A 12,861-nucleotide genomic window follows, 5' to 3' on the forward strand; every position below is an offset into this window, starting at 1 on the left:
TCCCCCGCAGTGCGGGCGGGCCCAGCACACAGAGAATGCAGGCGGCGCAGACCAAGTGGTCGGGAGCCGCGGGGGTGTGGACGGGGGCCCAGACCGAGAGTGGCCGAGCGGAGAGGTCCCGGGCCAAGGGGCCGGGGTCTGAGTCAGGCGGACGGCTCGCCGAGGGTTTGTCGCCTTTCAGCCTGGGGCAGCGGTGGAGCAGCCCGCTTGGGGACAAGGACCGCTCTCCTTCCGCAGCCCAAGAGAAGGTCTGGGCGATGGCGCTGGAGGGCGTGGGAGCAGAGGGCAAGGTGGGGAAGAAAGCAGTGTCTGTGATAGTTCTCTCCAGTGACTTCCTTCTCCGCTGTACCCTCTTTATTGACTTAACCTTGTCTGCCCGTCTCCGAGATCTTCCTTCTTTGCCCCAGGTCCCGCGTCCCTCGGACCCCTTCTCAAACACCCCAGGCAGAATATGAATCCCGGGTTAAAGGGGCGTCGGGAAAACCCCAGGTAAAACACTACAGACCTTGGCGAGAGCCTGGGAGAACGAGGGAGACCGTGACTTGCGCAAGGTCACACGGACCGGGCCTTAGTCCAAGGATCAGGACTGTCTCCTTGCCAGAACTCTTGTCCACCCTGCCTGCTCCCGACCCAGCTGTCCCAAGCACTCTGTCCTTGGACAACCTCCTATAGTTAGTGAGGCCTAAATGAGATGGCTATCATAAAGCACTTTTGCAGGGCCTAACAAAATTAGCACTCAACACTTGCTGGAAGTTCCTTCTGGACTCCGAGCTCCAGAGGGCAGGCCCTGGGTCACATTTACCTTTTACGAATCCAAGGGCTTGAAGAACAGGGTTTGACACTCAGTTCCCAGGGTTGCTTGTGGAGTGAATACTTTGGTGTAATATTCTATAGACAGTGATAAGTTTTTCACTCAACGTTAAGTCCGGACTCTGCATTATTCATTATTTCACTTATTAAGAAAAAGTTTTGTTTATGTCTGCCTCCTTCTCTGGTCCATGAAGACAGCAAGTTTGTTTCATGAGCAACTATATCTACAGTGTCTAAAACAGAGCTTGGCATAGTTGTAGGCACTGGATTCTTATTTCATGAGTAAGTGAATTGTAGGAAACCCAGAAAGAGGAGGAACAAGACTGGGAAATGTGGGTAGCTTTGGAGCCCAGGAAACTGCATTCGAGGAAATTCGTGGTAGTGTTGCTGAAAAGTTAACCAGGTGATCTAAGACAGAAATGGGAAATTTTATTCGAGCAGAATTTGAGGACTAGAAACTGGGAGGAGCCTCTCAGAAATCTGAGAACTGTTTCATTCATTAGAAATCAAGGCAGAGTTAGGCCTGTACATTAAATGATGTACTGTTGACAGTTTGCATAATCCAGATCAAAACCTCATGTGATTCCTTAGCAAGAAGGAATTCAGATGCTGGAGAAGGTGAGGAGAAAAGGGGACCCTCATACACTGTTGGTGGGAATGTAAGGTAGTGCAGCCACTTTGGAGAACAGTGTGGAGGTTCTTTAAAATAAAACTAAAGTTATCGTATGAACCTGCAACCCCACTCCTGGACATATATCTGAAGAAAACTCTGACTCAAAAAGATACATGCAACCCCAGTGTTCATAGCAGCACTATTTCTAATAGTCAAAACCTATAATAAGCAACCTAAATGTTCTTCAACAGATGAATGGATAAAGATATGGTGTATATAGACATTGGACTACTACCCAGCCATAAAAAAGGATGAAATAATGCCATTTGCAGCAACATAGATACAACTAGAGTTTATCATATTAAGTGAAGTAAGTCAGAAAGAAAAAGAAAAATATCATATGGTGTTACTTACATGCGGAATCTAAAATATGACACAAAGGAACCTACCTACGAAGCAGAAACAGAATGAGGGACATAAGCCAGTGGTTGCCAAGGGAGAGAAGGGTGGGAGAGGGTTGGATCGGGGCTTTGAGATTAGTGGATGCAAACTGGTATATAGAGGATGGATCAACAACAAGGTCCTATCGTGTAGCATGGGGAACTATATTCAATATCCAATGGTAAACCGTAATGGAAAAGGATACAAAAAAGAATGTCTATCTACGTATACTTTGCTATACAGAATACATGCCTATAGTCATTTCACTGTACAGCAGTAATTACACAACATTATCATTCAACTTTATGTCAATAAAAAATAAACTTTTAAAAAGAAAAAACAGTGTGAATCAAGTAGAATTTTAATTTCAGCTCCATTAGCAAACATCTGAATCAAACTGGCTTACCCAATGTGGAAATATACCATCTCACAATGCGGGAAACCCAATAGGAGAGCAGAGTGGCAGAAGCTCTGGTTCAGCAATGTCATCAAGGACCTGAGAAGCTTTTATCTCACTGCTCTGCTGTCCCCACCACTGACTTCATACCAAAACTGGCTCCACTCAAAATACAGAATGATGGCCACAGACAGCTGAGGCTGCATGCTTCCTTTCTCCATTCAACAAACAACAGTAAAACTGATTTCTCTTTCCCAGCAGTCCAAAGCAGCATTGGTGGCATAGTGGTGAGCAAAGCTGCCTTCCAAAAGTCCTAAGCAAGCATTTCCTTGAATTACATTGATCTAATATGATTTAGGTCTGTTCAACCCAAACAGATTTTTGCCATGGGGAATGGGACGACCATGACTGCATTAGATTAAATTTTTGGAGTTAATTAAATGTTGGGGAGAAGACCATAATGTCTTCTGGACATTAGATGGAATTAGATGACTAATGAATTAGATGACTTTGGAAATGAGTAAAAATAAGAGGAAAAGAATACAGATGAAACTCTTGGGAATACCAGCATTTATAAGTTGGGCACAGGAAGAACACGTGAAGTAAACTGAGAAAGAATCATTAAAGAGGAAGAGAATTGGGATTGGCTAGTGGTTTTAGATAACCAGTGGGAAGGTTCCCCAGCTGTCAATGATTTCACTATTTCTGGGACTGCCCTGCAATACAATAGTGGTCCCCACTGGCCATGCCTGGAGTCCTTGACACTACCACCCATCCATAATGGTTTGATCCGAGACTGTAATTCTGACCCAAGATGAACACTGACCCAAGGGTCCTTGATTACAATCCTTCTTTGGAATTTTTCTCTGTGGTGCTGAGGATAGATTCAGTCTTTCTCTCAAAAGGTAATGCTATTAAAAGAGAAGGAACAAGGGACAGAGAAGAACTTAGTGGTATGGCGTTCCTGATTTGTTTTCCTTGAGGCCTGGCTCCAGTGTGAGACACTGAAATAATCTAATAAATTATCTTTTGATTCTAAGCAAGATGAGCTCATGGAGCAGACTTTATTGGTTGCCCATATTAACCTAAAATAGTGAAACAGCCAGTTGTTTCATCTGAAAAACAGGTTTCTTCAGGAGCAGCAATGAATTGCAGTTTGGGACAAGCAAGTATTTGGAGAACCACATGCAAGTCCTGGTAAAACAAAGGAGAGGAAACTTTATAGGGAAAGGGGCGTTGGGAGGGGCCCCTATAAACAAAACCTTGTGGCTCAGCTAGTAAAAAATCTGCCTGCAATGTTGGAGACCTAGGTTCAATCCCTGGGTGGGGAAGATCCCCTGGAGAATGGAAAGGCTACCCACTCCAGTATTCTGGCCAGGAGAATTCCATGGACTGTATGGGCCATGGGGTTGCAAAGACTCGGACATGACTAAGTGACTTTCACTTCCACTATAAACAAAAAATCCACTGGAGGAAACTGGGAGCTTGAAATATAGTGGCTTTTCAATGGCTTAGTCATGCCAGTCTCTTATTGGCTGAGTTGTTGCCAGACAAAGAAAAAATCTATATTTCTGCTGAAATAGGAGGGAAGGGGACAGGGCAAACCTTTAAAAGAATGACATAGCTGTCAGTCAGTTCAGTCGCTCAGTTGTGTCCAACTCTTTGCGACCCCATGGACTGCAACATGCCAGACTTCCTTGTCCATCACCAACTCCCAGAGCTTGCTCAAACTCATATCCATTGAGTCAATGATGCCATTCAACCATCTCATCCTCTGTTGTCCTCTCTTTCTTCTGCCTTCAATCTTTCCCTGCATCAGGGCCTTTTCAAACGAGTCAGTTCTTCACATCAGGTGGCCGAAGTATTGGGGCTTCAGCTTCAGCATCAGTCCTTCCAATGAATATTCAGGACTAATTTCCTTTAGGATGGACTGGTTGGATCTCTTTGCAGTCCAAGGGACTCTCAAGAGTCTTCTCCAACACCACTGTTCAAAAGCATCAATTCTTTGGCACTCAGCTTTCTCTATAGTCCAACTCTCACATCCACACATGACTACTGGAAAAACCATACCTTTGACTAGATGGACCTTTGTCGGCAAAGTAATATCTCTGCTTTTTAATATGCTGTCTAGGTTGGTCATAGCTTTTATTCCAAGGAGCAAGTATCTTTTAATTTCATGGCTGCAGTCACCATCTGCAGTGATTTTGGAGACCCCCAAAATAAAGTCTGTCACTGTTTCCATTGTTTCCCCATCTATTTTCATGAAATGATGGGACTGGATGCCATGATCTTAGTGTTTTGAATGTTGAGCTTTGAGCCAGATTTTTCACTCTTCTCTTTCAGTTTCATCAACAGGCTCTTTAGTTCCTCTTGCTTTCTGCCATTAGGAAAAAGCTGTCAGACATTATATAAACTGGTTTGAACCGACTAGGTCTAAGATGGCAGAAGATTTGACTTCCAAATGGAACTTGAGCCTCATTATAATACATTAGCATGAAAATATAATGCATTAGTATGATAAATGATACACCCACCAGCAATGTGACAGTTCAGAGCTAACTATAAAACCCCCAAAAGTGGGCAATGGCCCTATTACTAGAAATCCCTACCCCTTTCCAGAAATAGTTGGAATAATCCTCCCACTCATTAGCTATGAAATTACCCAGCCCATAAAAGCTAAACCCCATATTTGGGGGCCTCTCACCTTCCAAAATGGCCTAGACTCTGTAGAGTGTGTTTCTCTCTAAATAGATCCACTATTTACCTATTACTTTTGTCTCTTGATGAATTCTTTCTGTAATGAGACATCAAGAACTTGAGCTTTATTAAGTCCTGAGACCAGGTTTGTGATCTCAATTAAAAGACAGTGGGGCGCTTCCCTGGTGGCTCAGTGGTAAAGAATCCACCTGCCAATGCAGGAGACATGGGTTCGATCCCTGGTTCAGGAAGATCCTACATGCTGAGGAGCAACTAAGCGCATGCGCCACGGCTACTGAGCCTGCATGCTGCAGAGACTGAAGCCTGCACGCCCAGCGCCTGTGCTCACAAGAGGGGCCCCGCCACCACAAGAAACCCCTGCCACAACAAAGAGCAGCCCCCGCTCGCCACGACTAGAGAAAGCCCACGCAGCAACAAAGACCCAGCACAGCCAACATTTTTTAAAAAATTAAATAAATAAAAACAGTGGGTTCTGGCTGGGTTTAAGTCCTGGCCCGTGGGGGCTGGGTGTCCCATTGTTGCCGTTGCACGAATTCACTCCTGCTGGCAATATAATGAAGTAGCGTCACTTCGTGTTGGAGAAGCAAGGTACCTTCTCTACCTGTTGGGGTCTATCCTGATGTAGAATGGAACATGCAGAAGAGCTCCACCTTTGTGTCTTCTGACTCCATTTTACTTAGGTTTCCTTTTATTACTTTTACACTGCCAATCTCAAGCAGAGACTGAGAAAGGGACTTGGGAGCAGGGAGGTCTTTGGGAGGAGATTGTCGGAAGCAAGTGTGAGGAACTGAGAATGAGACAGGAAAGAAAGAAAAGCCAGTCTAATGATGTATTATGGAAGCTGCTGCTGACACCAAGTAGGACCCTGTGGGGCTCCTGGGCACAAAAGTCTCTCTGTTTCTTGTTTGGAGGAAATAGGCTTCATTCAGCCTCCACGACCTTCCCTGAGTTCCAGAGGACAGGTTCAAATGGTTGCTAATCAGGGAAGGGAGGGGATGCAGAGAAAAGGGAGGAAGAATTGAGAAACAATAGTGCAATTATACTCCAACTTTAAAAAAAATTGATCTGCATACTTAATGCAATTAAAGAAAAAACAATAATGCAGCCATGGGACAGGGTCCTGGTGCCCCCTCAAGGGATATACATAATAATATCTTTGAGCTGTTTTGCAGATACTGAATCCCCCACCGGGTGGAAGAAGTTAACTGTATGCAGCCCACAAGCACGCAGACCCTAGACCAGTGGGAACCAGAATGTTGAAAATGCTAACTCCCAGTTACCACACCACTAACCAACCAACCAGAAGAATGTCCACAAGCTGATCACGCCCTCCCTCTTGAGCCGTTGTGATAAAGCTTCTGCCTCCGCTGTCCAGGTTGGGACGCACAGCTTTGAGGGCACTGCCCCACTAAGGCCACTTTTGCCTGACAAAGCCATGAAGCTATTCTTTTCTACTTTACCCAAAACTCTTTCTCTGAGATTCAATTTGGTGCCGGTGTACAGAGGCCAGGTTTCAGCATCACTGCTGTAGATAATGGGGTCTTGGTTCTAGCGGGACCACTGAGAAGTGTACAAATACCACCCAGAATTAAGAAGATCAAGACTAAACCAATAATCTACAGCCCCCCCCTCCATCTGCTGGTTGAGTTTTCTCTAGGGCTATTAACTTCCTCACATTTCTGATCTCCTTTGTGACAAACAGACTCCGTGATATCAGAGGAGGTCCTGAGGCTGGCCTTAGGACAGAAAAATGTATCTTTGAAGTGGGATGCTGCCAATGAGACGTAAATTTAAGCTCTCACAGAACTATCTACCCTGACTGTGCTGATATAACAAATTGCCACAAACTTCGCAGCTTAACCACACAAAAATGTATTGTCTTACAGGTTCTGGAAGTAAAAATTCTGAGCATAGTGTGGCTCAGCTGGTTCTCTGCCTACAGTCACACAAGACCAAAATCAAAGTGTTGACAGGACCAGGTTCCCTTGTGGAAGCGTTGAGAATGAATCCATACCCCAGATTGTTGGCAGAATTCAAGTTTTATGCAACTGTAGAACTGAGGTCCCTCCTGTTTTCTCTTTAACTGTCAGTGTGGGATCTTTCTCACCTAGAGGCTCTCTGCATATCTTGGCTAGTGACCCTTTCCTCCATCTTCAAGCCCGCACCATCAGGTCCAGCTCGTCTCACCCTTAGAATCTCTCAGACCTCCTCTTCTGCCTCATCTCACCTGCCTTCCCCTTTTTATACTTTTAAGAGTTCATTTGATATATTAGACCCAACTGGATACTCCAGGGTGAGTTCCCACTTTAAGGTTGCTGTGTGCTGTGTTTAGTCGCTCAGTCATGTCCAACTTTTTGCAACCTGCCAGGCTCCTCTGTCCATGGAATTCCCCAGGCAAGAATACCGGAGTGGGTAGCCAGTCCCCTCTCCAGGGGATCTTCCAGACCCAAGAATTGAACCTGCGTCTCTTACATCTCCTGCATTGGTAGGCAGGGTCTTTACCACTACTGTCACCTGGGAAATCTGCAATTAAGAAGAGAAATAGCTAAATACAGTTTAAAGTAGTGCTTCACAAACTTTAACGAGCCTGTCAGTCCCTTGAGGATTCTTTTAAAATGTAGATTCTGATTCAATAAAGGGCTTCCCTAGTGGCTCAGATGGTAAAAAGTCTGCCTGCAGTGTGGGAGACCCAGGTTTGATTTCTGGTTGGGAAGATCCCCTGGAGAAGGAAACGGCAACCCACTCCAGTATTTTTGCCTGGAAAATCCCATGGACAGTCCATGGGGTTGCACAGCGTTGGACATGACTGAGCGACTTCACTTTCACTTCTGAATTAATAAGTCAAGGGCGAGGCTCAAGATTCTGCATTTCTAGTAAGATCTCAGGTAATGCTGATTCTGATGGTCTCAGACACCATTTGGGGACTTAAAATATTGTGGGCTTTTTTACTCCACTTTTTGAGGAGTCTTTAGGTTAGGCTAGCTTTAAGGATAGTTAATCCAGTGGTGCAAAGACCTTAGGGCATCAGATCATGTCTGAGGTTTCTTTGGCCTTCTTCTCATGGTTGAAAAGAGAAGGAAACAGTTATAAGCATCACATGCCCATGTGGCAATCTTCAGATGCAGAGGATAAAATGGCTGTCTTGGAACCCTCTTTTTTTTTTCTTTAAGTTTTAAAATGTATTTATTTTTATATAAGTTTGGCTGTGCATGGGCTTTCTCTAGTTACAGTAAGCAAGGGCTACTCTTCCGTGTGATGCGTGGGCCTCTCATTGCAGTGGCCTCTCTTGTTGCAGAGCACAGGCTCTAGGTGTGTGGGCTTCAGTTGTTGGGGTTCACAGGCTTAGGTGTCCCATGGCATGGAATCTTCCTGGACCAGGGCTTGAACCCATGTCCTCTGCAGTGGCAGGTGTGTTGTTAACCACCAGACTCCAGGGAAGTCCCTGTAACCTTTTTAAGAGGAAAAGAAACTCTAAGAAGCTCCCGGTCCGTGTCCCATCAGTTCCCACTGGCCAGAATTGTGCCATAGGCTCATGTCTGAGCCAACCCCTTGCCAAGGCCACTGGAGAGGTGGGGACAAAATCAGACAGAAGGGAGGAGATGGGGCCGGCGAAACAGCCCAGAGCATCTCCCACAAGTGTCCCGAGTCTATTCTCCTCTTCTTCCTCACAGAACTTAGACTGCGTTGAGAGAACCATGAAACTGACTCTTGGCGACCTGATGGACTGTAGCCAGCCAGGCTCCTCTGTCCATGGAATTCTCTAAGCAAGACTACTGGAGTGGGTTTTTATTTCCCTCTCCAGGGGATCATCCTGACCCAGGGATTGAACACGAGTCTCCCGCACTGCAGGCAGATTCTTTACCAACTGAACCACCAGAGAAGCCCTGCTTCCCCACTACGGTAAGAGATGGTAGATTTACTCTGTGGAAAAGGAGCAAGAAAGCCTCCAAATTCAGGGGCACCAAGCAGCAGCAAAGGTAGAGATGAGTTGCCGCGTTGAAATCCAGGGGAATGAGTAAAAATATGTAAATAAATATAGGAAGACCAGCCCCTAGAACACTTCCTTCTAAGCAGAAGTCCAAGTGACTCTTCTCTGGAGAAAAAGAAAGAACCTTGAGAAAAATTCTACACCTACACATACCTGATCAACCCAGACTGAAATGCATGAGTCAGCAAATCTGCCCCTCATTTCAGGTCTTTAATCAGCTTCTTAGTGCCTCACTCTAAACAAGAATGAGCAGCCAAGATTCCCAGACATTGAGTGAAAGTATCTTGTACAAAAGGCAGAGAGAAAAAAATAAGCAAATGCACAAAAAAAGTAAGAAAAGGGGAGGAGAATGAAAGAGCAAGAGGGCAAGAACAACTAGATTGGAGGAATCAGAAATAATTCAGCTAGCCAAATAAACAGGCAAAATGCTACCACCTAATACCTCAGAGATGTTTAATTCATAAAACAAGAACAGGATGGTTTATAAAGTAGGGGTGGGGAGTGGGTTACAGAGCAAGAAAGAACTTCAGGAAATTAAAAGCAGGAGAGCTGTGTTTGCTTTAGCAGCACATACCAAAACTGAAACGATACAGAGAAGATGAGCCTGGCCCATGTGCAAGGATGACACGCAAATTCAAGAAGCGTTCTATATTTTCTTTATGTATGGCAGACACCAACACAACATTGTAAAGCAATTCTCCTCCAGTTAAAAACAAATACATTAAAAAAATTAAAATAAAAATAGCACACTAACCAAAGAAATTTTTTTAAAAACTGAAATTTAAAGTGTTAATAGAAAATTTGGAAGATAAAGCCAAAAAAATCTCCTAAGAAGTATAACGAGAAAGCAAAACAAACTTGTAGGTGGAGTTTGGAAGGAAAAATGGGAAAATTAGAGAACCGATCCTGGAGTTCTATGCCTAATACAAATTCCGTAAGGAAAATATAGATAACATTGAAAGGAGAAACTATTAACTAATGCAAGAAAGTTTTCTAGACAATGACTTTCTGGATTTTAGTAGCCCTCCCACTGAGAGATGAATGAAAAGAGAACCATGTAAGATTTATCATTATGAGATTTGGGGATACTGAAAACAAATAGGAGATCCCAATGCTTTGGGGATTAAAAAAAAAAAAGGATTTGGAGTTAGAATGGCACTGGAAACCAACAAGATGGGAGAGTTGCCTCCAAAATTCTGAGGAAAAGTCCTACTGAATCGAGAATTCTATGACCAGTTTTTAAAGTGTGAGGAGTGAATGAAGACATTTTTAGATATACAAGGTCTCCTTTTTTTTTTCTCTTATGCCCTCTCTACCAAGAAGGCAGCAAAGGATATAATAAGAAGGTAACTTAAAGAGGTGAGGGGAAACTCGGAACCTGGTTAAAAAAGGAAATCCAACAGACATGAAATCCAATGGACATGAATTTGAACAAACTCTGGGAGATAGTGAAGGACATGGAGGCCTGGTGTGCTGCAGTCTATGGGGTCACAAAGGGTTGGACATGACTGAGCACCTGAACAATGAGGAAGACAGCTGTGGAAGTCCAAAGAGCAGTCTGCCCCAGAGGAGCAGGAAGACACCAGGATGGGCATCTCCAGGAATGGCTGAAATGACGCCTTTCACAGTTCTCCTCTTTGATCGCCCCATGTGGTGGTATTATTATTTTAGGTTGAGTCTCCAGTAAACTTAATACTTCATATAGTATTTTTCACTATTGTGTCGAGTGTGAACTGTGATTACACTTCCTTTCTTATACAATTTTTGTTTCTTCTGGTGTTAACAGTTCCTCCTTTTTTCACCATTTGATTTGTTTTCTATATCTTTATTCATCATTGTTTCCCCCAAACTCTCCAACCCAATGATACCTTTGAATACTGTTTCTACATAGTTCCCATATTAGGATGCCTATCAGTCAATGAATTAAATGAAGTGGCCAGCTGATGCTCAGTGCTACAGAGAAAAGCAAAAGCAGGAGTAGGGGAAGAGGGAGTGTTAGTTTGGGGAAGCTTTGTAATTTTTAGTAGGTTAGTCAGGGAAGACCTCACTGTGAGGGTGACCTGAAGGGAGACATCAAGGACACAGTGCAGACACTTGAAGGATGAGTCTCAAGCAAAGGAAATAGTAAGTTCAAAGTTCTGGATACGGGATCATGCCTGATCTATTCTTCGTGCATCTACTAGAATTTTCCCTTGCATGTTTTATCGTCATTTCCACTACCCACTTCCCCACTGAAGGGCACTCCAATCTCAAAGACACCCGCATGTAAACTATAGTCACTCAGTGCACTTTTTCACTCTCAGTGTCCAAATGGTGACCAAGTCATATTGATCCTCTTTGCCAGTTCCTTCTTGTTCCGTGTTTCAGCTGTCACTACATAAATTCTAGAAGAGAATTACAGAACATTAGGACTGAAAGGGTTCTTAGAGACTATCTAGGATAACTCTCTTATGAGGCGCAAGCTAAACTTCCTCTCTGAGAACTCTCTCAACCAGGTCTCTGGAGAGCCAGGCAAAGCTTGGTTGCACCACACCTGAGTCTGCCTGTTGCCTGAATTCAGTCCATTTGGCCGCTGCTCAGCAAGTGCTCTTTGCCCTCTGCTTCATTCCTGCCCATCCACCCTAAGGAATGATCTGTGGTCTACCCTGGCAGAGCTTTCCTCAGCAGCCTGTCTGACATGACCTCCTACTCCTAAAAGAATCCAACATTCAGTTACATCAGTCGACTTTCACTATTCCTCCAACACACTGTCTTCATCTCTGCCTTTAAGTCTGCTCTTCAATTCTTCTCTTTTCTGGAATAGCCTTTCTTTTTCCTTCCTGTTCAAATTCACCCATTTTTCACGACCTCTTCCAGACCTGGTTTCTCTGTCTGATGGAATGAAGCAGAAGCTAAGTTTTAGGATACTTGGCTGTCCAGACCCACACCCTTATCTCTGTATCAATCTTGTGTCATGAGTATTGTCCTCCCATTTTACAGGTAAAGAAGTAAAGGCTTACAAAGATAGAAAGAGAGTGAGGTAGGATTTGAGCCTACATCTGCCTGTGCTCTTAATCATTGTGCAATACTGTCTCCTGAACTAGTAACTGTTAGCTGAGTTGTTCATGAACTGCTTCATATATATTAATGGGCTCATCACCCCCAGTTGACCATGCCCCAAAGTTTGTAGAGCAGAGTAGGAAGAAGAAAGAACCCCACTTGCAAAGGATCCACTTTGTGTCAGGTTCAGCACCTTCTGCAGCAAATGTGAGGTAATACCAGGAGATACAACCAAAAATGTTGAAAGGAGTTGACTCTGGCGGAGGAAACTCAGGAAGTGGGGAGGAAAGAGGCTGGGGCTTTCTATTTTGATAAGTTGACTTTTAACATTACATATAATTTTGATTGAAAATGAGAGTGAATTTAAAGAAATTAAATGCATAAGTGAATGTAAATAACCCTTTTAGAATCTTGGATGGGAAGGGAAGAAGGAAATGTAGGGCAGTAGTCATTATATACAATTATACTGGGGCTTCCCTGGAAAACAGAATAGCAACCCACTCCAGTATTCATGCCTGGGAAATCAGAGGAGCCTGGTGGGCTACAGTCCATGGGGTTGCAAAAGAGTCAGACACAACTCAGAGTCTAAACAAACACATTTGTAGTGAGGATTAAATGAAAACAAGGCATTTACTGTATAGTTGGCATAGAACCAGCAGCAAGTTTTGTTTTGATTTTTCTCCATCGTCTCCTCTGTTTTATTTTTTTATTGGACTATAGTTTCTTTGCAATGTTGTGCTGGTTTCTGCTGTACAATGAAGTGACTCAGCTATATGTTCACATATCTCCCCTCCCTCTTGGACTTCTCTCCCACCCCTCACTGCACCCTCATCCTACTCCTCTCAGTTCAGTTCA

General features: G+C 44.0%; 1 non-coding gene across 1 annotated transcript; it reads left to right on the forward strand.

Moving 5' to 3' along the window:
• The first annotated feature begins 9,515 nt into the window (after window positions 1–9,515).
• On the forward strand, window positions 9,516–9,623 carry LOC122678491. Its single transcript, XR_006336160.1, has one exon. It is a non-coding gene; the product is annotated as a U6 spliceosomal RNA (small nuclear RNA).
• The last annotated feature ends 3,238 nt before the right edge of the window (window positions 9,624–12,861 follow it).

Source organism: Cervus elaphus, chromosome 20, assembly GCF_910594005.1.
Source record: "Cervus elaphus chromosome 20, mCerEla1.1, whole genome shotgun sequence".
NCBI classification, from domain to species: domain Eukaryota; kingdom Metazoa; phylum Chordata; class Mammalia; order Artiodactyla; family Cervidae; genus Cervus; species Cervus elaphus.